This window comes from Calidris pugnax, unplaced genomic scaffold (genome assembly GCF_001431845.1).
Source record: "Calidris pugnax isolate Ruff unplaced genomic scaffold, ASM143184v1 scaffold150, whole genome shotgun sequence".
Lineage (NCBI taxonomy): Eukaryota > Metazoa > Chordata > Aves > Charadriiformes > Scolopacidae > Calidris > Calidris pugnax.
The window spans coordinates 128,545-152,679 of record NW_015091300.1 but is presented as its reverse complement, the minus strand read 5'-3'; positions in this window follow the sequence as shown (position 1 = coordinate 152,679).

The following is a 24,135-nucleotide window of genomic DNA, read 5'->3' as shown; positions in this document are numbered from 1 at the left end:
TGTTGTTTTTTTTTTTTTTTTTTTTTTTTGTGGTTGGACTTGATGATCTCAGAGGTCCCTTCCAACCACTAAGATTCTGTGATTCTGTGAAAGGCTGAGGGACTTCTTGGGTCTTTTGAGTCTGGAGAAGAGAAGGCGGAGGGGGGAACTCATCAAAGCCTTTTAAAAACTTCAAGGGTGGGTGTCAAGAGGATGTGGCCAGGCTTTTTTCAGTGGTGCCCAGGGACAGGACAAGAGGGAACAGGCACAAACTTGACCATCAGAAGTTCCATCTCAACATGAGGAGGAACTTCTTTGGTGTGAGGGTGGCAGAGCCCTGGCAGAGGCTGCCCAGAGAGGTGGTGGAGTCTCCTTCTCTGGAGACATTCCAACCCCACCTGGACACGTTCCTGTGGGACCTGCTCTGGGTGGCCCTGCTTTGTCAAGGGGTTGGACTAGATGTTCTCCAGAAGCCCCTTCCAAGCTCGTATCCTGTGAAAATGCTGCCCCTGCTGCGTTGCTCTTGACCTTTGAAGATGATGCTATGCAAGTTATTCCTTCAGTTTCTAAAACGCTGCTCTTTACGCTTTGGAGGAGTCACTTGGCTGCTTTCTCTGAACAGATGGATGCATGTGGGTCTACTCAGATCTTTTTTGATAGCCATAATCCCGTGGTACGAGAGGTCTGGTGTGGGTTAAAGGCAAGAAACGCCTCCAGTAGTCAGTGCCAGACAAGAAGGGGACACGTCTTAACTGCTGAGATTTATTTGCGGGTCAACTGCTCTACAGTGGCACCTACTTTACCTTTCAGCAAGTGAAGGGGTGATTTATGGTGGGGTGGTTTTGTACACACCGAGTGATTTTATTTTTTTTTTTTTCCCTCAGTCTCGGGAAAAGGGCACTTTATATATTTACATTAGGAAAAGTGACTTCCAAAGTACAAGTCAGCAAAAGATTTAATTAACCTTTTCACTATAAATCTAACTCCCATTGATTGTCTTCTGCTGCCTCCTCCCCTTTTTCCTTTCTCCTTCTCTTGGTGGTTGGCCAGTTTTGTTGCCTGTATTTAGCTATTGCACGCATCAAGCGCTTTTGCAGGCTCTAAAACAACCTTATTTTTTTCATTTCTGGGTTCTCCCCTAGTGATTTTGGCTGCTTTATTACTTCCCCTAGTCCTGATAAATTTTTAATTGAAGAAAATCAATACAGACCCAAGAATATAGGGTCAGCAGAGAAGTTTTGGAACCCAGCAGGGCTAAAACTTTAAAATATTAGTTTTACCTCAGGGCTTCCCAATTTCCCTTGAAAGAATATTATTTATGGGAGTGAAGGAAGAGAAAAGGTGCGTCCCAGCAATCGGAGTCCTGCTTTTTGAAGGAAAAATCAGAATTATTTAGAGCATTTTGATTTGCCTCCCAATTTAAAATATTTTTCGATTCGGATAGAGTTAATGGTGGATTGAGTCCATTTTTGCAATTTTTTCATTTCCTGTTTATACGAGCTCCCTGATGAGCTCTGCCATCAATGTTCAGTTAAATCCTTCTCCAGAAATCAAGTTGGATCCAAATTAAGGAGAAGCTGAGATCCAAACAACGTTGGTGGTTTTTTTTAACTATTTTCTGTATTAACCCTGTTCTTTTCCTGGATGATGCTGGATATAGAAGTGTGGAAAACAGGATGATAATCGAGGTGGACGGTGGTATCTGTGTCTTCATTGGAAGGTTGAGGAGCTGGGGGTGGTGTCCATGTGATGCGTGTTTTGAGGGCTCTCCTGGAACCAGCTGTAGCTTGGACCCAGTGGCTTCTGGACACTTCCAGCCACAGCTTCAGGTTGAGCTGCTGCTGGAAGGAATCCAGATTACGTGCTTGGAGACTGCTCCATCGTGTGGATGGAGCACAAGAGGTCGGGGATACAAGGATCTTAGAAAAGAGCTATTGAAATCTGAGCAGAAATGAGAATATTGGGTGTCCTCCATCTGTCTCTGAAGTACCGTAGTTCTGAGAGACATCCCAATGCTGTAAGATCTCAGCCGACTTCTGTAGCTCCCAACTTCTGCAATGGGTGAATGAAGTTTTGATACAATACTATGTTTGTTAGGCTTTGGGTTGTTAAAACTGGTTTTTTTCCAAATAAAAACTAACCCAAGAAAAACAGTGCTGTTCCCAAGCTAGTTATGTCTCACTTCAGTGCCATTTTCAGCAGCGCTGTCTATAATAAATTGTTACTTCTTTTTTTAAACTGCAGTTTCAAAGGGGATGACTTTGCACATATTTTCATTCCTATCAAATACAAGAATCTACCTCCTTGTGCCAAGTGTAAACTGTGTACTTCATCTGGTTCTTCTTCAGGGCTTAGTAAAAGCTCCAGATATAAATTGATTTACACAATCCTATCAAAATCATGGAATTGTAGAATGGTTTGGGTTGGAAGGGACCTTAAAGACCATCTAGTTCCACCCCCTGCCCTGGGCAGGGACACCTCCCACCAGACCAGGTTGCTCCAAGCCCCCTCCAACCTGGCCTTGAACCCCTCCAGGGATGGGGCAGCCCCAGCTTCTCTGGGCAACCTGGGCCAGGCTCTCACCACCCTCCCACCAAAGAAGTTCTTCCCCACATCTCATCTCAATCTTCCTTCTTTCTGTTAAAAAACATTCCCCCTTGTCCTATGGTTCCCCTCCCTGATCCAGAGTCCCTCCCCATCTCTCCTATAGGTCCCCTTTCGGTATTAGAAGGCTCCTTGAAGGTCTCCTTCTCCAGGCTGAAATATTAAATGGACTATGTGTGGTTTTGCTTGCTGTCTTTTTTGTGGGTTTCATGACAAGGGCAGGAGCAGCTCCCCAGCCCGTGTTCAATGGAGCTGAGTCCTCTCCTTCAGACAGTTAATCCTGTTACAGACTGAGCTGGCACCGAGGGCTCTGACTGGGCCAAGTCAGGCTGCTCAGAGCCTTTGGCTTCCTCAGAGCAGCGGGGAGCTGGCTCTGGAGTTCCACCACAACTCCTCTGCTTGGCTTTGAAAGAGAAGGAAGTCAAGGGGAACTCATCTGAAGGCCTTCCAAGGCGCTTCACATCCAGCCAGCTGGAGCCTGCCCTAAGAGCTGCGCGCAGACTTCCAAACATGCCGGCTTTATTTCTCAAAATAATAGAGCGAGCTAAAGCCACCAGCTGCTTTATTCAAGGACATGAATAGTAAAGTTTAAGGATCTTCTATATCACCAAAGGTACTCAATTTCCTAAAGCCACCAGCTGCTTTATTCAAGGACAACCTCGGGGATGAACAGTAAAGTTTAAGGATCTTCTATACCACCAAAGGTACTCAATTTTCTAACCCGGTACTGCAAACAGCCAATAAAATATCTTCCCCAATTTTTACAGCTTTTCACACTTTTCTGACAATAGTTTTATTGCCATACTTTGCAATTTTTGAGTGAATTTTAAAAAAAAATATCCTGCACATCCATCAGCTGAAAAGGGGCCCTATAGGAGGGATGGGGAGGGACTTTTCACCAGGGAGGAGATGATCTTTAAGGTCCCTTCCAACCTGAAGCATCACAGAATCTTCTAGGTTGGAAGGGACCTCAAAGATCATCTTGTCCAACCGTCAACCTGACAAAAATAGACACCTGCCCTACGATTATCTTTTCCCCCTCTCATTACTGCCCGTCCTTCCGACTAGTTTTGCTTTGGAAGTTGTGAGGGATGCGTTCACCTTTGTCAATAATAGTAATAACACTAGTTTTGCTTTGGAAGTTGTGAGGGATGCGTTCAGCTTTGTCAATAGTAATAACGAGCAATTAATAAGTCCTAAGAAGTAGAGCTGTCTATATTTACACGGGCTTTTGAATGAAAATGTGTCGAACCTGAACTTCTCTATAAGAAATTATGCAATAGTACGATTTTAGCTGAAATCAAACTGTTGGTTTGGGTTCATTCAAACATATTTCAAAGAAGGATAAAGGAATCGCATCATTCCAGCAAAGGGGGCTCCTTCTGTGATAACGATGTCAAGTTGTAAATTGGAAATCTTATTTCTTTTCCTTAGCAGCAGAGGTTTATTTCTTTGAATATGCATCGCAACCAACTCGTTGACCAATTACTGGGTGGCTTTGATGTGTGCAAGATGTGCACTTGTATACTCGGGGATTCCTTTTGCCTCATGATGCTTGACTTGAATTTTGAATAGAATCTCTGCTCTAAAAGATCCTCAAAATGCTGTTTTTTCTTGTGGAGTCCATGATATTTCTTTCATTCACCCGCCAATTCGTTTGTGTGTATTTGAGAATTGGGGTAAAGACAAGTTATTCAGGCTTAAATCTTGAAGAAGGGGAAAAAGTCTTCGTGCTTAAGTGACAAACAGGGTTTGGATGGTGTGTGTTTGATGTAATTGGGAAAAAAAATGTGACTGATTTCTTCCTTAACTTAAATCTTTCATTATCCTCCTTCAGAGCTAATTCTTTTCTTATTCCTCCTGAATGCTCGCTTCCATTAATTTCACTCTAGGTAATGACACAATTATATGTCATCATTGACACGATTCAATACGGGATCCATCGGTTCCTTTTGTGCAGGTTTTTTTTTTTCAGCTGCCTGGGATTTGGCCGCTTTCCATCTTCGCCCGTTGCCAAGAGCGGTTCTGGAGTCGCTGACATTTTGTCTGACACGAGTTGGGAGCAGGAAAGCAAAGTTCCTTGGCAGGGGTTCCTCAAACTTGTCCCTTTTGTAGGGATGAGCCAGCTAAAAGGTGGGACTTCCCGTAGAAAGTACCGGCTGGAGAATTCCTCTGAGATAAATAAGAGCTCATCAAGACAAAAAATCTCCGGGAGATGCAGGCGCTGTATCTGTTTCAAGTGCTAATGACAAAAAATTTCGTATTTGTTCCCTTGAGCTACGATTTTGAAAATAGAAAGTGAATATTGATTAGATGAATCAAAAACTTTGCTGTTTTTTTACACTCAGTCGGTGTCGTCTGGCTTTACTGCATGAATGGGGACTGCAAGAGCCGCTGCTCCTTTTGTTTATCTGAGCCAAATTTTGCCTCTGGGGTTCAAAATGAGTAAATCACTTTGGTTGTGTCTGATGTGATCCTTTACTATCATAAAATCATAGAATGGTTTGGGTTGGAAGGGACCTTAAAGACCATCTGGTTCCAACTGGAGGGACACCTCCCACCAGACCAGGTTGCTCCAAGCCCCCTCCAACCTGGCCTTGAACCCCTCCAGGGATGGGGCAGCCACAGCTTCTCTGGGCAACCTGGGCCAGGCTCTCACCACCCTCCCACCAGAGAAGTTCTTCCCCACATCTCATCTCCATCTCTCCTCTTTCAGTGTCAAACCCTTCTCCTTCATCCTCTGGCTCCCCTCCCTGATCCAGAGTCCCTCCCCATCTCTCCTGGAGCCCCTTGAGGGACTGGAAGGGGCTCTAAGGTCTCCCTGGAGCCTTCTTTTCTCCAGGCTGAACCCCCCCAACTCTCTCAGCCTGTCCTCACAGCAGAGGGGCTCCAGCCCTTGGAGCATTTCTTTGGCCTCCTCTGGAGCTATTCCAGCAGGTCCATGTCTCAGCCTGTCCTCACAGCAGAGGGGCTCCCACCCTTGGAGCATTTCTTTAGCCTCCTCTGGAGCTATTCCAACAGGTCCATGTTCGTCTTGTGCTGAGGACTCCAAAGCTGGACACAGTACTCCAGGATGGAGGGGAACAGTTTTAGACTGGAGATGAGGAGAGGGCTCTTCACTGTGAGGGTGGTGGAGCACTGGAACAGGTTGCCCAGGGAGGTGGTTGAGGCCCCTTCCCTGGAAATATTCAAGTTGAGGCTCAAGGAGGCCCTGGGCCACCTGGTCTAGTTGGGGGTGTCCCTGCTGACTGCGGGGGGGTCGACTAGATGGCCTTTGGAGGTCCCTTCCAACCTGGGCAATTCTATGATTCTATGAGGTCTCATGAGAGTAAAGTAGAAAGGTGCCTTGACTAATGTCACCAATCAGAAGGTGTGCTCTTTAGGCCCCGAATCTGGACCTTTTTTCCCCAAAGAGGAGTCATCCCAGCCACCTGGGCCTGGGTGGGATCAAAACCCACCTCCTGCAGAGGAGCTCTTGGTCCTGGGGATTCCAGCAGAGCACGGATGATGTTGGGGGAGCAGCAGCGATGGGGATGCTTGGGAGGACCAGCGTTGAGGTGAAGGTGTTGCTAAATGGGACTCGATAAATCCCCAGCTTCCTGAAGCTCCTTGAGGAAGGCAAGTGGGGAATCTCCTGGCATTTGAAGAGTTGGATGAAGTGATACTTGAGCTCTGGGGAGTCTCGGGCACTGGCTGGCTGATAAGGCAATAATGATTCCTTGCACTACGGGGGCAAAGGAAACCATAAAATCCATCTCCTTTTCTTTTTGTCTGGTGCCTTTGATCGTTCAATTTGAGCACGTTCCTCTGCAAGGTTTTGCCTCTTTGAAAGCCACCTTTGATTTGCTGCTGTTCCACACTTCAGTGGAGTCCCTCGTACACCGGAGCTGAATTATTTGCCACCCACCTCAGCCCCCAGGATGGATATGGGTGGCTTCACCCCCTTCTGAGGTGACATCACCCCTTCTGCTTTGGAACCCCACGTGTGCTGTCCACCAAGCAGGTCCATCAGGCTTAGACAATTAGCTGTTCGTTAGGAAGAGGTCTCCTTGCTTAATAAGGTACTGGGTTACCTGCTGATAGTTGGGTCTTGCTTTTTTAATTGCTATTTTTCCCCCAATGGGAGAAGCTCTGCAGTGGTTCTCCATAAATAAGAGCCTTTCTGTAGATATATAGGACCATTTTCCAGAATTTAAGACGTTCTTCCCCCAAAAAAGTGCCAGCAGCCTTGCCTAGCCTATAGGAAGGTCCTCAGTCTCTCTTAAATTCTCCTGCTTTTAGAAGGACTTAAAGGAAATCCTGTTAGTTGAGCTCCTGTGAAATTCTGTAGGTTAATTCCGTGACCGATATTGTGCTTATTGGGGGTAAATTCGCCCAGTCAGCAAATTTGATGAGTCAAGGATGGAATAAAGAGCCTGTAAGGGAACTACTGCAGCTTCTGCTTTTAAGGGAAACCTTGATATGCAGATTGGTTCCAGCTTTTAGGCTTCTACCAAACTCACAACCCTCAACTGGGTGGGATGAACCCCCAGTTTTGGGGTTGTTTGGTAGGTACCTTTCTAACTGTGTTAATTGGCTGGTAATTGAGAGGTGCCCATTCTTGGCTGTGCTACCTTTTCAGGAGTTGCCTCTGCCTTGTCTTGCTCTTGGTGGTGACTGGTGACATCTCTCATCTTAGCAAGTGTGGTGTTTTTTGGGTTATTTTCTTAAAAGGGAAGAAACTGGTTCATTTCACTCCATTTTTGGTAATTATTATGGCATTCCCTGCCCCAGGAAGGGCTTCATCTGGAGCTGGGGCAGGGGTAGGACCTTCTCTGGCATTCCTGGAGTTACAGAATGGGTTTGGGTTGGAAAAGACCTTGAAGATCATCTTGTTCCACCACTGCCCTGGGCAGGGACACCTCCCACCAAGACCAGGTTGCTCCAAGCCCCGTCCAACCTGGCCTTGAACCCCTCCAGGGATGGGGCAATGCCCGAATTCTGCAGATTATCATGCTAATTAGAGAAGAGACAAGAGCTTCCTTTCTCTTGGAAATTAGCAGCCAAAAAATAGGAAGCTGATTAATTGCTTTGGAGTGTTTATCACGGATATTTGGCTCAGATGGGACTGCTTCTGGATGGGTTATCCCCAATTGGAGAAAGATTTCAGAACCTGAAGCAAAAAATACAGTTTGATATTAAAAATACGATGTGGTTCCATGGAAATTATTGTAAGCATTGCGCAGAAAATAGTAATTTTAATAGGACCAGGTGTAAGGTTATTTCTTTGGAGTCTTTTTTTATGGGCTGGGTGCGTCTGACTCCGTTTCATGCCAAAACCAGAACCGAGTGATGTTTTAAACACAAGTGGATTTTCGTCCTTTGGAGTCTTTTTTTATGGGCTGGGTGTGTCTGACAAAACCAGAACTGAGTGATGTTTTAAACACAAGTGGATTTTTGTAGCTGTTTCTCCGCCCGTTACCGCAAAGTCAATTTTTTTGGTGCGTTTGTAGTGTGATTTTTTTTTGTTGTTGTTGTTGTGTTTTTTCTTTTATTCCCCTTAGGGATGCTGCTGCATCCTTCTCCCTCCTTAGGAGCTGGTTGGTGTTGGGTTGTACTACCTGCCAGTTATTTGTTTCCCCCGTGCTTTATCTTTTTCGATGCATTTTTCAGTAGTTTTGCTGTTGACAGCCCTGTGAAGGGAGGATGGGCTCCTCTCCCTCAGGCTACGGAGGGGGATTACAGCAATCAGGTGGGTAGATGACAGCCCAGAACAAAGAAAGGCTTGGGTTTGAGCCCTCCCAAGAGCCTGTGGAGGTGACAGTCCATGTCCCCAGGCTGTAGTGGGAAGATTTTTTACGATGAGGGTGGTGAGACACTGGAACAGGTTGCCCAGGGAAGTTGTGGCTGCCCCGTCCCTGGAGGGGTTCAAGGCCAGGTTGGATGGGGCCTTGAGCAACCTGCTCTAGTGAGAGGTGTCCCTGCCCAGGGCAGGGGGTTGGAACTCGATGATCTTTGAGGTCCCTTCCAACCCAAACCATTCTATGATTCTATGATTAGCAGGGGACAAGGTGGAAGCACCCCAGGTTGGTAGTTTGGATCTTGAAGCTTTCATGAAAGAAATTGTTTATGATGAGGGTGGTGAGACACTGGAACAGGTTGCCCAGGGAAGTTGTGGCTGCCCCGTCCCTGGAGGGGTTCAAGGCCAGGTTGGATGGGGCCTTGAGCAACCTGCTCTAGTGAGAGGTGTCCCTGCCCAGGGCAGGGGGTTGGAACTCGATGATCTTTGAGGTCCCTTCCAACCCAAACCATTCTATGATTCTGTACCTACTGGGGTGGGTAGAGAAACCAGAAAGGGGGTGCTGGTCCCAACTCCGCTCTTCTGGGGAGATGTTTTTTAGCTTCACCCAACCCAAACCATTCCATGATTCTATGATTAGCAGGGGACAAGGTGGAAGCATCCCAGGTTGGTACTTTGGATCTTGAAGCTTTCAGGAAGAAATTTTTTACAATGAGGGTGGTGAGACACTGGAACAGGTTGCCCAGGGAAGTTGTGGATGCCCCATCCCTGGAGGTGTTCAAGGTCAGGTTGGATGGGGCTTTGAGCAACCTGCTCTAGTGGCAGGTGTCCCTGCCCATGGAAGGAGGGTTGGAACTGGATGATCTTTGAGGTCCCTTCCAACCCAAACCATTCTGTGATTCTATGCCTACTGGGGTGGGTAGAGAAACTAAAAAGGGGGTGCTGATCCCAACCCCACTCTCCTGGGGAGATGTTTTTCAGTCTCAAGAGGAAGGTGGGGAGGGTTTATTCCTCCTGTGCCGTATCTTGTTTTGATGGATGGGGTTTTTTTTTGCTCTTAAATAGTATCACACACTGTAAGCATCACTTCCACTTCATTTTTAGCTCCAACCTGGCACCTGCCAAGCTCCTCATCTTTTCGGATGCGCTGCGACACACGGGAAGTTTGATATTCGGGGGGGAAAGTTACAAATTATTAGACAAATTATTGTGAGGGCAGATGAATCTCCTTTGACTGGCATTTTACGAGCGGATTTGAGTGGTGAATAATAACCTGGTTTGTAAGAAAGGGACTTGTCACTCAACCAGCTGCTGGAGTTTTCAACACCTCTAATTACAAAGAGAGAATGTCTTCCCAGCAAAATCAGCTTTCTCCAACGCCCGTCCTCTAGGATGTGTAGCATTTAGTGTGTTCTTACATATATCCTTAATGTTATTTGGGTTTATTTTGACACTAGTTGCCTCGGCAAACCCTGTATTTTCACTCCGCTTAATTAAGAGAACTAAGGGCAGTTTAAGAACTATGTGTTTATTGTCAGTTTTATAGAATACAGCAGAAAAAAAACCCTCCAAACCCCTCAGGCAATGCTAATAGGGACTTAATGTCAAGGCTCTAGCCCTGTAATAGAGAACTGTTCTCTTTTTTTAAAAACAAAAGGAAATTATGTTATTTCAAAGCAATCTGCTTTTTTATTTGCCTTTGGAGGCACTAAAGCTGCCTTTTGCAGAAGTGCTGAGTGTAGGGATTTCCAAAGAAGGGTTATATGTCAATTGCCACATATTACACGTCTTTAAAGGATGACAATGGCCATTTAATGTTATATTTTCCAAGAAAATGCAGGCTTTGGAGTGGCATTTTTGCTCTGGGGCTGTGGAGATCCAGATCTCAAGCTCTCGCTGTACGTGGAGGGCAGAAATAAAGTTAGGGTCCTGCCTTGACTTTTAATTCAAATCTCCTTTGATGATCACATTGCAGTGATTTATTTTTTTTAAATATTCTTGACCGTTGGAAGCTAAAAGCTGGCAGAAATATAGTGAATAAAAACATGTGAATTATCAGTCTATATTCCCAGATTTCTTTCATTTTTGTCAATCAGCAAATGCTGTTCTTAGAATATCCTGGTGATGTTCCGCTCCGTAATTCATTTGGTGTTAATTATCGAGGGAAGAAAGAAGGATGATGTCATGGAACTAACATCTTTCCAGTTTGGGATGAGAGTCCTCTCTGGTACCTTGGAGGTCATGGAAAGCTGAGCTGGGAAAGTCTGATTTATACTTCCAGAGAGATGGTTTTGGGGTGGACAACTGCCATCCCATCCTGTATCTGGGGTGGCTTCCACAGAAGCCCAAAAGATTGTCTTCATGCTTCTTCGTTTATCTACCTATTTATTTAAGTGGACCTCTTAATTAGTCCTTTCTAAACCCCTTGGTGTAGTTGAAAGCAGTTGGCTTACTCTCCAGATCTCAAGCTGTAATTTAAGAACATTTTTGCTGAAAAGATCTGAAGAATTGTTTCGCTTGACAACTTCTCATTTGTTAAGTGACCACTTCTGGCACTTCATTTGCTGTTCCTGCCCTGGAGATGTCTCTCCTCCGTCATCTCCTGTCTCTCCTAGGGCTGCTGGGTTCAGATTTCTCACATCTCTCTTCTTTAAGCAACGGTGATAGAGATCCAGAGGTTCAGTGGTTGACACCATTTGGCAGGATGCTTCATTATCTGGGGGCTCCGGGATGTGTCTCAGAAGCAGATTCCCATGCAGCCCTGTCTGGATTTCTGGTTCTGCACCTGGGCTGGAACAATCCTCACCATCAGTACAGACTGGGGGGTGAGGTATTAGAAAGCAGCCCTGAGGAAAGGGACTTGGGGGTGTAAAAAGTCCCTTGCCAGCTTTCTTGTAGGCCTCCTTCAGATACTGGAAGGCCACTATAAGGTCTCCCCAGAGCCTTCTCCAGACTGAACAATTCAAACTCTTTCAGCCTGTCTTCACAGGAGAGGCGCCCAACCCTCTGATCATCTCCCTAGACCTCCTCTAGACCTGCTCCAACAGGTCCATGTCCTTTCTGTGCTGAGGGGTGGACTGTTCAGTGGATAAGGAACTGGCTAGATGGTCGCATCCAGAGGGTGGTACTCAATGGCTCCAAGTCCAGATGGAAACCAGTCACAAGTGGTGTTCCTCAAGGGTCCGTGCTGGGGCCAATACTGTTTAACATTTTTATCAATGATATAGACAGGGAGATTAAAGGCACCATCAGCAAGTTTGCAGACGATACCAAGCTGTGTGGTGGTGTCCATACACCAGAGGGATGGGATGTCATCCAGAAGGACCTGGAGAGGCTGGAGAGGTGGGCCCAGGTGAACCTCATGAGGTTCAACAAGAGCAAATGGAAGGTTCTGCACCTGGGCCGGAACAATCCTCACCATCAGTACAGACTGGGGGGTGAGGGATTAGAAAGCAGCCCTGAGGAAAGGGACTTGGGGGTGCTGGTGGAGGAGAAGCTGGACATGAGCAGGCAGTGGGCAGCTGCAGCCCAGAAGGCCAATCCCATCCTGGGCTGCATCAAAAGATGCGTTGCCAGCAGGTCCAGAGAGGGGATTCTGCCACTTTACTCTGCTCTGGTGAGACCTCACCTGGAGTCCCTTCCAACCCAAACCATTCTATGATTCTATGATTAGCAGGGGACAAGGTGGAAGCATCCCAGGTTGGTACTTTGGATCTTGAAGCTTTCAGGAAGAAATTTTTTACAATGAGGGTGGTGAGACACTGGAACAGGTTGCCCAGGGAAGTTGTGGCTGCCCCATCCCTGGAGGGGTTCAAGGCCAGGTTGGAGGGGGCTTGGAGTAACCTGGTGTGGTGGGAGGTGTCCCTGCCCAGGGCAGGGGGGTTGGAACTCGATGATCTTTGAGGTCCCTTCCAACCCAAACCATTCTATGATTCTGTGATTAGCAGGGGACAAGGTGGAAGCACCCCAGGTTGGTAGTTAGGATCTTGAAGCTTTCATGGAAGAAATTGTTTACGATGAGGGTGGTGAGACACTGGAACAGGTTGCCCAGGGAAGTTGTGGCTGCCCCATCCCTGGAGGGGTTCAAGGCCAGGTTGGATGGGGCCTTGAGCAACCTGCTCTAGTGAGAGGTGTCCCTGCCCAGGGCAGGGGGTTGGAACTCGATGATCTTTGAGGTCCCTTCCAACCCAAACCATTCTATGATTCTGTACCTACTGGGGTGGGTAGAGAAACCAGAAAGGGGGTGCTGGTCCCAACTCCGCTCTTCTGGGGAGATGTTTTTTAGCTTCACGAGGAAGGTGGGGAGGGTTTATTCCTCCTGTGCCATATCTTGTTTTGATGGATGGGGTTTTTTTTTGCTCTTAAATAGTATCACACACTGTAAGCATCACTTCCACTTCATTTTTAGCTCCAACCTGGCACCTGCCAAGCTCCTCATCTTTTCGGATGCGCTGCGACACACGGGAAGTTTGATATTCGGGGGGGAAAGTTACAAATTATTAGACAAATTATTGTGAGGGCAGATGAATCTCCTTTGACTGGCATTTTACGAGCGGATTTGAGTGGTGAATAATAACCTGGTTTGTAAGAAAGGGACTTGTCACTCAACCGGCTGCTGGAGTTTTCAACACCTCTAATTACAAAGAGAGAATGTCTTCCCAGCAAAATCAGCTTTCTCCAACGCCCGTCCTCTAGGATGTGTAGCATTTAGTGTGTTCTTACATATATCCTTAATGTTATTTGGGTTTATTTTGACACTAGTTGCCTCGGCAAACCCTGTATTTTCACTCCGCTTAATTAAGAGAACTAAGGGCAGTTTAAGAACTATGTGTTTATTGTCAGTTTTATAGAATACAGCAGAAAAAAAACCCTCCAAACCCCTCAGGCAATGCTAATAGGGACTTAATGTCAAGGCTCTAGCCCTGTAATAGAGAACTGTTCTCTTTTTTTAAAAACAAAAGGAAATTATGTTATTTCAAAGCAATCTGCTTTTTTATTTGCCTTTGGAGGCACTAAAGCTGCCTTTTGCAGAAGTGCTGAGTGTAGGGATTTCCAAAGAAGGGTTATATGTCAATTGCCACATATTACACGTCTTTAAAGGATGACAATGGCCATTTAATGTTATATTTTCCAAGAAAATGCAGGCTTTGGAGTGGCATTTTTGCTCTGGGGCTGTGGAGATCCAGATCTCAAGCTCTCGCTGTACGTGGAGGGCAGAAATAAAGTTAGGGTCCTGCCTTGACTTTTAATTCAAATCTCCTTTGATGATCACATTGCAGTGATTTATTTTTTTTAAATATTCTTGACCGTTGGAAGCTAAAAGCTGGCAGAAATATAGTGAATAAAAACATGTGAATTATCAGTCTATATTCCCAGATTTCTTTCATTTTTGTCAATCAGCAAATGCTGTTCTTAGAATATCCTGGTGATGTTCCGCTCCGTAATTCATTTGGTGTTAATTATCGAGGGAAGAAAGAAGGATGATGTCATGGAACTAACATCTTTCCAGTTTGGGATGAGAGTCCTCTCTGGTACCTTGGAGGTCATGGAAAGCTGAGCTGGGAAAGTCTGATTTATACTTCCAGAGAGATGGTTTTGGGGTGGACAACTGCCATCCCATCCTGTATCTGGGGTGGCTTCCACAGAAGCCCAAAAGATTGTCTTCATGCTTCTTCGTTTATCTACCTATTTATTTAAGTGGACCTCTTAATTAGTCCTTTCTAAACCCCTTGGTGTAGTTGAAAGCAGTTGGCTTACTCTCCAGATCTCAAGCTGTAATTTAAGAACATTTTTGCTGAAAAGATCTGAAGAATTGTTTCGCTTGACAACTTCTCATTTGTTAAGTGACCACTTCTGGCACTTCATTTGCTGTTCCTGCCCTGGAGATGTCTCTCCTCCGTCATCTCCTGTCTCTCCTAGGGCTGCTGGGTTCAGATTTCTCACATCTCTCTTCTTTAAGCAACGGTGATAGAGATCCAGAGGTTCAGTGGTTGACACCATTTGGCAGGATGCTTCATTATCTGGGGGCTCCGGGATGTGTCTCAGAAGCAGATTCCCATGCAGCCCTGTCTGGATTTCTGGTTCTGCACCTGGGCTGGAACAATCCTCACCATCAGTACAGACTGGGGGGTGAGGTATTAGAAAGCAGCCCTGAGGAAAGGGACTTGGGGGTGTAAAAAGTCCCTTGCCAGCTTTCTTGTAGGCCTCCTTCAGATACTGGAAGGCCACTATAAGGTCTCCCCAGAGCCTTCTCCAGACTGAACAATTCAAACTCTTTCAGCCTGTCTTCACAGGAGAGGCGCCCAACCCTCTGATCATCTCCCTAGATGGCAGAAATATAGTGAATAAAAACATGTGAATTATCAGTCTATATTCCCAGATTTCTTTCATTTTTGTCAATCAGCAAACGCTGTTCTTAGAGTATCCTGGAGATGTTCTGTTCTGTAATTCATTTGGTGTTAATTATTGAGGGAAGAAAGAAGGATGATATCATTGAACTAAAATCTTTCCAGTTTGGGATGAGAGTCCTCTCTGGTACCTTGGAGGTCATGGAAAGCTGAGCTGGGAAAGTCTGATTTATACTTCCAGAGAGATGGTTTTGGGGTGGACAACTGCCATCCCATCCTGTATCTGGGGTGGCTTCCACAGAAGCCCAAAAGATTGTCTTCATGCTTCTTCGTTTATCTACCTATTTATTTAAGTGGACCTCTTAATTAGTCCTTTCTAAACCCCTTGGTGTAGTTGAAAGCAGTTGGCTTACTCTCCAGATCTCAAGCTGTAATTTAAGAACATTTTTGCTGAAAAGATCTGAAGAATTGTTTCGCTTGACAACTTCTCATTTGTTAAGTGACCACTTCTGGCACTTCATTTGCTGTTCCTGCCCTAGAGATGTCTCTCCTCCGTCATCTCCTGTCTCTCCTAGGGCTGCTGGGTTCAGATTTCTCACATCTCTCTTCTTTAAGCAACGGTGATAGAGATCCAGAGGTTCAGTGGTTGACACCATTTGGCAGGATGCTTCATTATCTGGGGGCTCCGGGATGTGTCTCAGAAGCAGATTCCCATGCAGCCCTGTCTGGATTTCTGGTTCTGCACCTGGGCTGGAACAATCCTCACCATCAGTACAGACTGGGGGGTGAGGTATTAGAAAGCAGCCCTGAGGAAAGGGACTTGGGGGTGTAAAAAGTCCCTTGCCAGCTTTCTTGTAGGCCTCCTTCAGATACTGGAAGGCCACTATAAGGTCTCCCCAGAGCCTTCTCCAGACTGAACAATTCAAACTCTTTCAGCCTGTCTTCACAGGAGAGGCGCCCAACCCTCTGATCATCTCCCTAGACCTCCTCTAGACCTGCTCCAACAGGTCCATGTCCTTTCTGTGCTGAGGGGTGGACTGTTCAGTGGATAAGGAACTGGCTAGATGGTCGCATCCAGAGGGTGGTACTCAATGGCTCCAAGTCCAGATGGAAACCAGTCACAAGTGGTGTTCCTCAAGGGTCCGTGCTGGGGCCAATACTGTTTAACATTTTTATCAATGATATAGACAGGGAGATTAAAGGCACCATCAGCAAGTTTGCAGACGATACCAAGCTGTGTGGTGGTGTCCATACACCAGAGGGATGGGATGTCATCCAGAAGGACCTGGAGAGGCTGGAGAGGTGGGCCCAGGTGAACCTCATGAGGTTCAACAAGAGCAAATGGAAGGTTCTGCACCTGGGCCGGAACAATCCTCACCATCAGTACAGACTGGGGGGTGAGGGATTAGAAAGCAGCCCTGAGGAAAGGGACTTGGGGGTGCTGGTGGAGGAGAAGCTGGACATGAGCAGGCAGTGGGCAGCTGCAGCCCAGAAGGCCAATCCCATCCTGGGCTGCATCAAAAGATGCGTTTTGTTCAGCCTGAAGAAGAGGAGGCTCCGGGGAGACCTAATAGTACCTGAAGGGAGCCTACAGGAAGGCTGGGGAGAACCTGTTTAGAAAGGCCTGCAGTGACAGGACGAGGGGCAATGGCTTCAAGCTGGAGGGGAACAGCTTTAGACTGGAGATGAGGAGAGGGTTCTTCACTGGGAGGGTGGTGGAGCACTGGAACAGGTTGCCCAGGGAGGTGGTTGAGGCCCCATCCCTGGAGATATTCAAGGAGAGGCTCGACAAGGCCCTGGGCAACCTGGTCTAGTTGGGGGTGTCCCTGCTGACTGCGGGGGGGTCGGACTAGATGGCCTTTGGAGGTCCCTTCCGGCCTGGGCAATTTTATGATTTCACAACCTCAGAAAGGCTTGATTTTTGGTCTCGCTACAGAAACATTACAGGTTTAGCGACAGAATTAAATCTCCATATTTGACGAGCGCGGGGTTTTGAGTATTATATCGAGGTATTCCAGGGCTTCATGGCCTTAAAGGTTATAAATTGCAGCTTGTCTTCGTGGAGAGCTGCAGCCTGTGGGTATCTCTGCTTTTTGCTGGCTGCTTTTCAAACCCTGCTGTAAATCCTGCCTTCCCGCTGTCCTTACAAGTTGCCTCCCTAAATCACAGCAGATGCTGGGAGCCCCGTTCCTCCCGTCCTACCTGCTGGAAGTGGGTGTCAAGCATGGCCAGATGGTGTGGCTTCATTTCCCAACGAGCCCAAATCACTGCTGCCCTCTGCCTTTTTTTGCAGATGGCCACGTAGGTGTGAAGCAGGTATAAAAACATCGCCGTATATTAAAGCTATTTTTCTAAAGAACAATAAATACATCAGCGGGAAGCAAGGGAGCCAATTACTCAGCGTGATGAAAAGCAAACAAATGACCTGTAATTGCATTTCATAATTAAAAATTCACTGCATATTAATACATTTTTATTCTTGAGTTTATTAACACTGGATAGCAGGCCTTCCTAATAGCTGCTGTATGACTGCGATATATTTTAAATTTTCAGCTCTAAACGCTTTTAAAATGGGATTTAAGCGTAAAGGCTGATAGTAATTTTGAAATGGGATTTAGTACAAAGGCAGATAGTGGGTTTGGGTTAGATAATGTCTTCAGTCTGTGCTGCTCTGGCTTTTAATTCAGTGTCTGGCTATTCAAAGGAGCCAGCAGTGAAATATCTAATCCCAGACTCCGGCCGTTCCTTCTGATCTATATCGTGTCCTTCTTATAAAAAAAAAATAAAAAACATATCAGCCCCGACTCCTGAAAAGTTCCTGGCAGTGACAAGGCTGCTTTATTACTTAACATCTTCCTTCAATGCTTGTACATCTAAGGATTGAATAGATGGGCTCTAGCAGAGATGGGAATGAAGGGCGTTGGTGAATTATGTGCTCTAAAGTACCTTGAATGCTGGAGGGGGGGAAGAAAAAAAATTAACAATAGCGAGGCGGGAAATAAACAAGAAATAGATCCGAAGTTTTGGAGAGAAATATCCTGGGGCTTAAGATTTGAGACGTCTGCCAAAGCAGGCTTTTGTACATCCGTGCAAAATAATGCTTAAGGATGCTCAAAGCCCCCGCTGTGGGAGCTGAGGAAGAACCTCAGCCTTGGGTTCATCCTGCGTCTCCACGGGGTGACCTGGCACCTTGATGGCTCCTTGAAATGCTTGGGGGTGCTGCTGTGAAATCCCAATAGCTTTGACTTTAACCATTCTATGAATATTTTTTTAGAGTTGGAATGGACCTTAAAGACCATCCCGTTCCAACCCCCTGCCCTGGGCAGGGACACCTCCCACCACACCACGTTGCTCCAAGCCCCCTCCAACCTGGCCTTGAACCCCTTCAGGGATGGGGCAGCCCCAGCTTCTCTGGGCAACCTGGGCCAGGCTCTCACCACCCTCACACCAGAGAAGTTCTTCCCCACATCTCAGCTCCATCTCCCCTCTTTCAGTGTCAAACCCTTCCCCCTTGTCCCATGGCTCCCCTCCATGATCAGGGAGTCCCTCCCCAGCTTTCCTGGAGCCCCTTGAGGGACTGGAAGGGTCTTGAAGGTCTCCCTGGAGCCTTTTCTTCTCCAGGCTGAACCCCACTAACTCTCCCAGCAGAGGGGCTCCACCCATGGATCATCTCCATGGCCTCCTCTGGCCCCTCTCCAACAGGTCCATGACCTCCCTGTGCTGGTTATCGTAAAATCACAGAATGGTTTGGGTTGGAAGGGACCTTAAAGACCATCCAGTTCCACCCCATGCCCTGGGCAGGGACACCTCCCACCAGACCAGGTTTCTCCAAGCCCCTTCCATCCTGGCCTTGAACCCCTCCAGGGATGGGGCAGCCACAGCTTCTCTGGGCAACCTGTTCCAGGCTCTCACCACCCTCACAGCAAAGAAGTTCTTCCCCACATCTCATCTCCATCTCCCCTCTTTCAGTTTAAAACCCTTCCCCTTTGTCCTATGGCATCCCTCCTGAGCTTTCCTGGAGTCCCTTGAGGAACTGGAAGGGTCTTGAAGGTCTCCCTGGAACCTTCTCTTCTCCAGGCTTAAGCCCCCCCAACTCTCTCATCCTGTCCTCCCAGCAGAGGGGCTCCATCCATGGATCATCTCCATGGCCTCCTCTAGGCCCCGCTCCACCAGGTCCATGTCCTTCTGCTGTTGGTGGCCCCAGAGCTGGACTTCTGATCCACCAACACCCCGAAGTTCTTCTCCTCAGGGCTTGCTCTCCATCCATTCTCTGCCCAGCCTGATTTCCTGCTTGTATTTTTGCTTCGAGCAAGATGAATAACCCTATGATGGAAAGATATGACCAAATCCGAGTGTTTTAGAACGTAATGTTTGTAAAACACAGATTGTCCCCATCCCAAATCACGAGAGACCAAAAAGCTCCATGTCTCCTTGCCCCCTGGGGACCCAGTTTGATTACAAGGGATGGCACTGGGGAAGGTTTAAAACCGCAGCTGTCGAAGTGGTAAAAACGTGCCTCTGCCTCAACTGTATTGAACATGTGCATCTGCATATTTATAGCCAGTTGTAGCTAAATCATAAAACAACCACAACCATAAATATATTTTTTGTGGTCCAGATGTGATGCGATACGCTCAACAGCAACTCTTCAGAATTAATGTTTTTTTTTCCCCTTGTTTTTCCTGGCGTTTTTTCTTAATTTTCAGAGCTTTTTTTTTTTTTTACAGCAACTCTTCAGAATTAATGTTTTTTTTCTCCCTTGTTTTTCCTAGCGTTTTTTTCTTAATATTCAGAGCTTTTTTTTTTTTTCCTAATAACTATAGGCGTTTCTACAGAATTTGGTGACAAGGCAGATTAGCGTGTTCCTTTTGAAGTTGGACTTCAAACTGCTTTTTGCTCTTGCTTTCGGATATTGTAGAACTGCAGATTTGATTGTCTCTAGGTATATTTTATTACTTAAAACGTTGCTTTGCTCCGAGTGCAGTCGCATTACAATAGGGGCAGTGATGCTGTTCCTTTTTGCTTGGAAAAATACACAGATTTATCACTTGTAGCTGCTTCATCACCTGTGGGCTCCAAATGGCCATCCTGCTGGGCAGATGGGAGGTGTGAAGGATGGATGAGGTTGGAGTCAACTCTTGCGTCATCCAAGGGTCTCCGGCGGAGCCGGAGCGGGAACAGATGGGTCATCCATCCTCTGGAGGAGGCATCAAACACCTCCTCATCCAGCTCTTCCAGGGCTGGTGGCCAAATGGGCTCGTTGTAATCACCTGGTTTGGAAAACCAGCTGCCCAGAGGGATTTTTAGGAGCTCCTGGAGGTTTGGATACAGACAGGACTATCAATACACAAGTGGGCACGTCAAAATAGAGTGGTTTGTTCTTCAGTATCCAACTCATAGTGGTCTGCCTGACTTCTGCTGGTTGCTTGTAGGTGATTTTAAAAAAAAGAAAGCTTTAAAACCTGCAGGATAAGTCAATAATTAAATATTTTTCACTAGCCTTTTTAATTATAGCATTTTACAACAGCTGAAATGAGTATGAAACAATCCAGAGAATACTAGAGGAGGGAGGAAAAGCAGAAGATGCATCCAAATTGAAGATACGGGGTAACTTTTTAATTTCACTGACTTTACGAAAGAATCATGAGTCTGACTCTGAATCAAGGTTTTTGCCTGGAAGTTAGGTCAGATTTTCAGTAAATGGGACTAAAACCCATAGTTGGAGGAAAAAATGCAAAGCTTGAATGGATTAAATTCTCTTGGGATTCATTGGAATGTGTACTCACACCCTGATGCTGGATTTGGTTATAAAAAATTTAAAATAAAAAAAAAAAATCAGTTGTAGATGGTGATTGTTTCAAATTTAGTTTGAAATGGATGGCATCTCTGCTGAAAAAATATTCTGGAAAAAATATTTGTGTGGAAACATAAAACTGAGGAACTAAATACCTTTAGTCACTGCAGAATGACATTCCGGACTCTTTCCAAGCTGTCTGTACCCATAATATATTTCTATTTCATGTGGGTGTTTCAAAAGGGATCTGGGAAACAATATTCTTGCATGAAAACTGAGGTTGGTTTTTTTTTTTTTCTTTTTATAAAAACACAGCAATTAAGCTGGAGAACACAGACACTTGTTTTGTCGCATGTGACGAAGCTTTGCCTAGAAATTGCTGTAATTTTTGATGATAGATAAGCTGTATAATTACATAAGCTTAATTTTTTAAAATTTCTTTTGAAATAGCATCTATAGTTTTCATGGCATTTTTCTAAAGAGTGGGGAACATTATTATTTAATTTTTTTTTCCCCCTTGCCATCAGCTCTGCTTTAGGGAGCCGGAACCAACTCTTGTTTGAAGGTGTCATCTCAAATGGGTTGTGTCCATGTTCCACACGTGGTTCAGTGGCTTCAGGAATATGTGAAATTAAAATATACCCCAGTATTTGGTATCCTCTACCATCTGTTGCCAGCAGCCTACTCTTTGGAGGAAATTAGGTTGAGTCGCTTCTCTTTTGGTTGCCAAACTCAAGGGTTTGTGGGGCTTCTCCCCTGCCACAGGCCACCTTGAGGTGGCATCTCATAGGTTGGGCTGCTCTGTCTACTTTGTCTCAGGTTCACAGAATTCTATGAGGTTGGAAGGGACCTCTGGAGATCATCCAGTCCACCCAGAGCAGGTTGCACAGGAACCCATCCAGGTGGGTTTTGAATGTCTCCAGAGCAGGAGACTCCACCACCTCTCTGGGCAGCCTCTGCCAGGGCTCTGCCCCCCTCAGAGGAAAGAAGTTCCTCCTCATGTTTAGGTGGAACTTCTTATGTTTGTGTTTGTGCCCGTTCCCTCTTGTCCTGTCCCTGGGCACCACTGAGAAGAGTCTGGCCTCGTCCTCTTGCCCCCCACCCTTTAGATATTGCTCAGCATTGATGAGGTCCCCTCTCATTCTTCTCTTCTCCAGGCTGAACAGCCCCAGGTCTCTCAGCCTTTCCTCGTCAGAGAGATGCTCCAATCCCTTGATCATCTTTGTAGCCTCCACTGGACTCTTTCCAGTAGTTTTGTGCAAAGTTGTCCCCAAGACTGTTGCAGCCTCCATGGAGGCTTCTAACTTGGTGTGGCCCTGGGCAGCTCTGGGTGACGTTGAACCCATGTGTGTGTGTCAATGTGGCGTCCTTTGGTGTCCAACCACCTCCTGGTGCTTGCATCAGAGCATCTCAACCCTCTGCCTTGCTCAGGTGACCTTCAGGGGTAGGTGTGGTGAAACCTTTATGGGCTTAGAGATCCACACTGTGTGAAAGAGCTTAAAAAAAAAAAGAAAAATAAAATAGTGTTGGGTTGAAGAACAAACACACCACCAAGGCATGGTCCTCTCTCAGCTGGGTGGCCAACTCCATGCTATGGTCACCGTGTTCTGCAGAAAAAGCTTGACCAGCTTAAAAATTTGGCCAGGAGACACTTGCCCTGGTAGCACTTGCTGCACTTCGCTGGTAATTATTGTGCATAATTAAAAATATACATTTTGGGACAGAGTATAATTGGAACATAATTTTATTGATTATTACAGTGATAACGTTTGTATTTCTAACGAAGCCTTACCTGAAATTTGCTTACAGAATTGAATGCTTCTACTTAATTGTAGAGGGACAACTGTTATTAATAGTTTGGTTATTTTTCTTTTCCTAATTTAATCACTAAATAAGTTAAAATATGAGGCACGATATTTGCTGGCGTTGAAGCGAGTGCCCTTCTCACAGCGAGGGCGAAATCATGATGGAAATCATTAGAGATGGTCAAATTGGGGGGAAAAAATAATAAAATTTCCTCTTCGTACTATTTTTTTAATTTTTAATTTTTTTTATTTGACCCAGAACTGGGAATTCTTTCCTGCGCAGACTGGTTTTGGTGGGGCTGGTTGGGAGCCATCTGGGCTGTAACTGCTCATCGGTGGCTGAGTTTTGATGGATATTTATTAATGTAAATGGCTTTCCATTCTTCCCATCTTTGTTCCTGGAGAAACCAAAGCACCTCTATTCCATCCCTTTTTATTTTTTTTTTCCTCCCTAATTAATTGACATAATTGGTAGAAATGGGCCATTTGGGAGTGAAAACCCCTTTAGTACTTAAGAGAAATTACCAAATAGTGTTTATCTACACAAGTGCCAGTAATTTAAATTAAAATGATTGGGCCTAACCTTTATTCTTAGCACAGCAAGGGATTTTTATTTATGTGGGTTTTGTTAGAATATTATCGAGTTTTTATATTTTGTGTCTCCCGTTTTCCCTTTTCCATAGGAAGCCAGAGATGGTTGGTATTTTAATGATTTTATTTACATATAGAGGGCAATGAATAGGGGCAACCAAGTCTCCAAGGGCTTTGAGAAAGCTGTTGAGAAGTTAAAAAACAAGAGGGGAAAATAAATTACAACATTTAAATTAATTAATTAAAGATGGAACTTTTAAAGTGACGATGCTCTTTAAGAACAGGCTCATGGGATGTTTGGTATTTGCTCTTTTTTTTTTTGCCTTAATGCTGAAAAAACCCAAACCAGAGGAACCTGACTGAGCTGTGGTGGTGAGGACTCTGATGTCTTCTCCTCCCGCTGCTCGGAGGTGGTTCTTGTGATGCAGAAAAGAGAAGGAATACCCATGGACTGATAATTTAGTGAAGGAAATGACCATAGTGTCTAAAATCAGGTTAGAGCTGTGATTTTAAAAAAACATAATAGTCTAAATCTCTTTTGTTCTTCTGCTTTTAGTTCGGGCATCAAGTTCAAAACGACTTTAGATGATTAATGATGGTGCCCTGGCAAAGGAGAAGACATCCCTGGGGGTCTACTGCCCTCAGGGAGCCGAATGCTCTTGGGTTCACCTACTTTTCTGGTTTTAATCTGGTTTTAATCTGGTTTTGTTGTTGTTGTTCTGACAAGTGTGAAATATTTTTCTGCTTCTTCAAGATTATGAGGGTCGTGTTGATTTTTAGGTGTCGTGCTCATCACCTTCTTCAGCATTTCTGAGCCTTGATGGATCTTCAGCGCGGTGTTACCCCAATATTCATGGATTTCTGCTTTCCTACTGGGAAAGGAAGACCCTTTAGTGGGAGGAAGGTGTGTCTTGTTTCTAAAAGGAGGTTTTTAATGCCCAAGTTGTGCCATCAGACACACAAAATCCCTGTGTGGAATGGGATATTGTCTGCTCTAGCAGACTAGTGGGCTTTAATTTCATTAATTAGCATCATTAGCGTAAATCAAAGTAGATAATTTGAGAAGTTACAGGGTCGCACTCTGCACCTTGATTTGGCATTGACATTTTAGCTGGTTTAGCCTAAAAAAAAGCCATCCCTGGTCATCCCAGCGTGGTGGGTCGTGGAGAACCTGGCCAACAAAACCCACCTTTCTAAAGGGAGGTTGTTGGGGAAAACTTTTGGGAAACTTGAGGT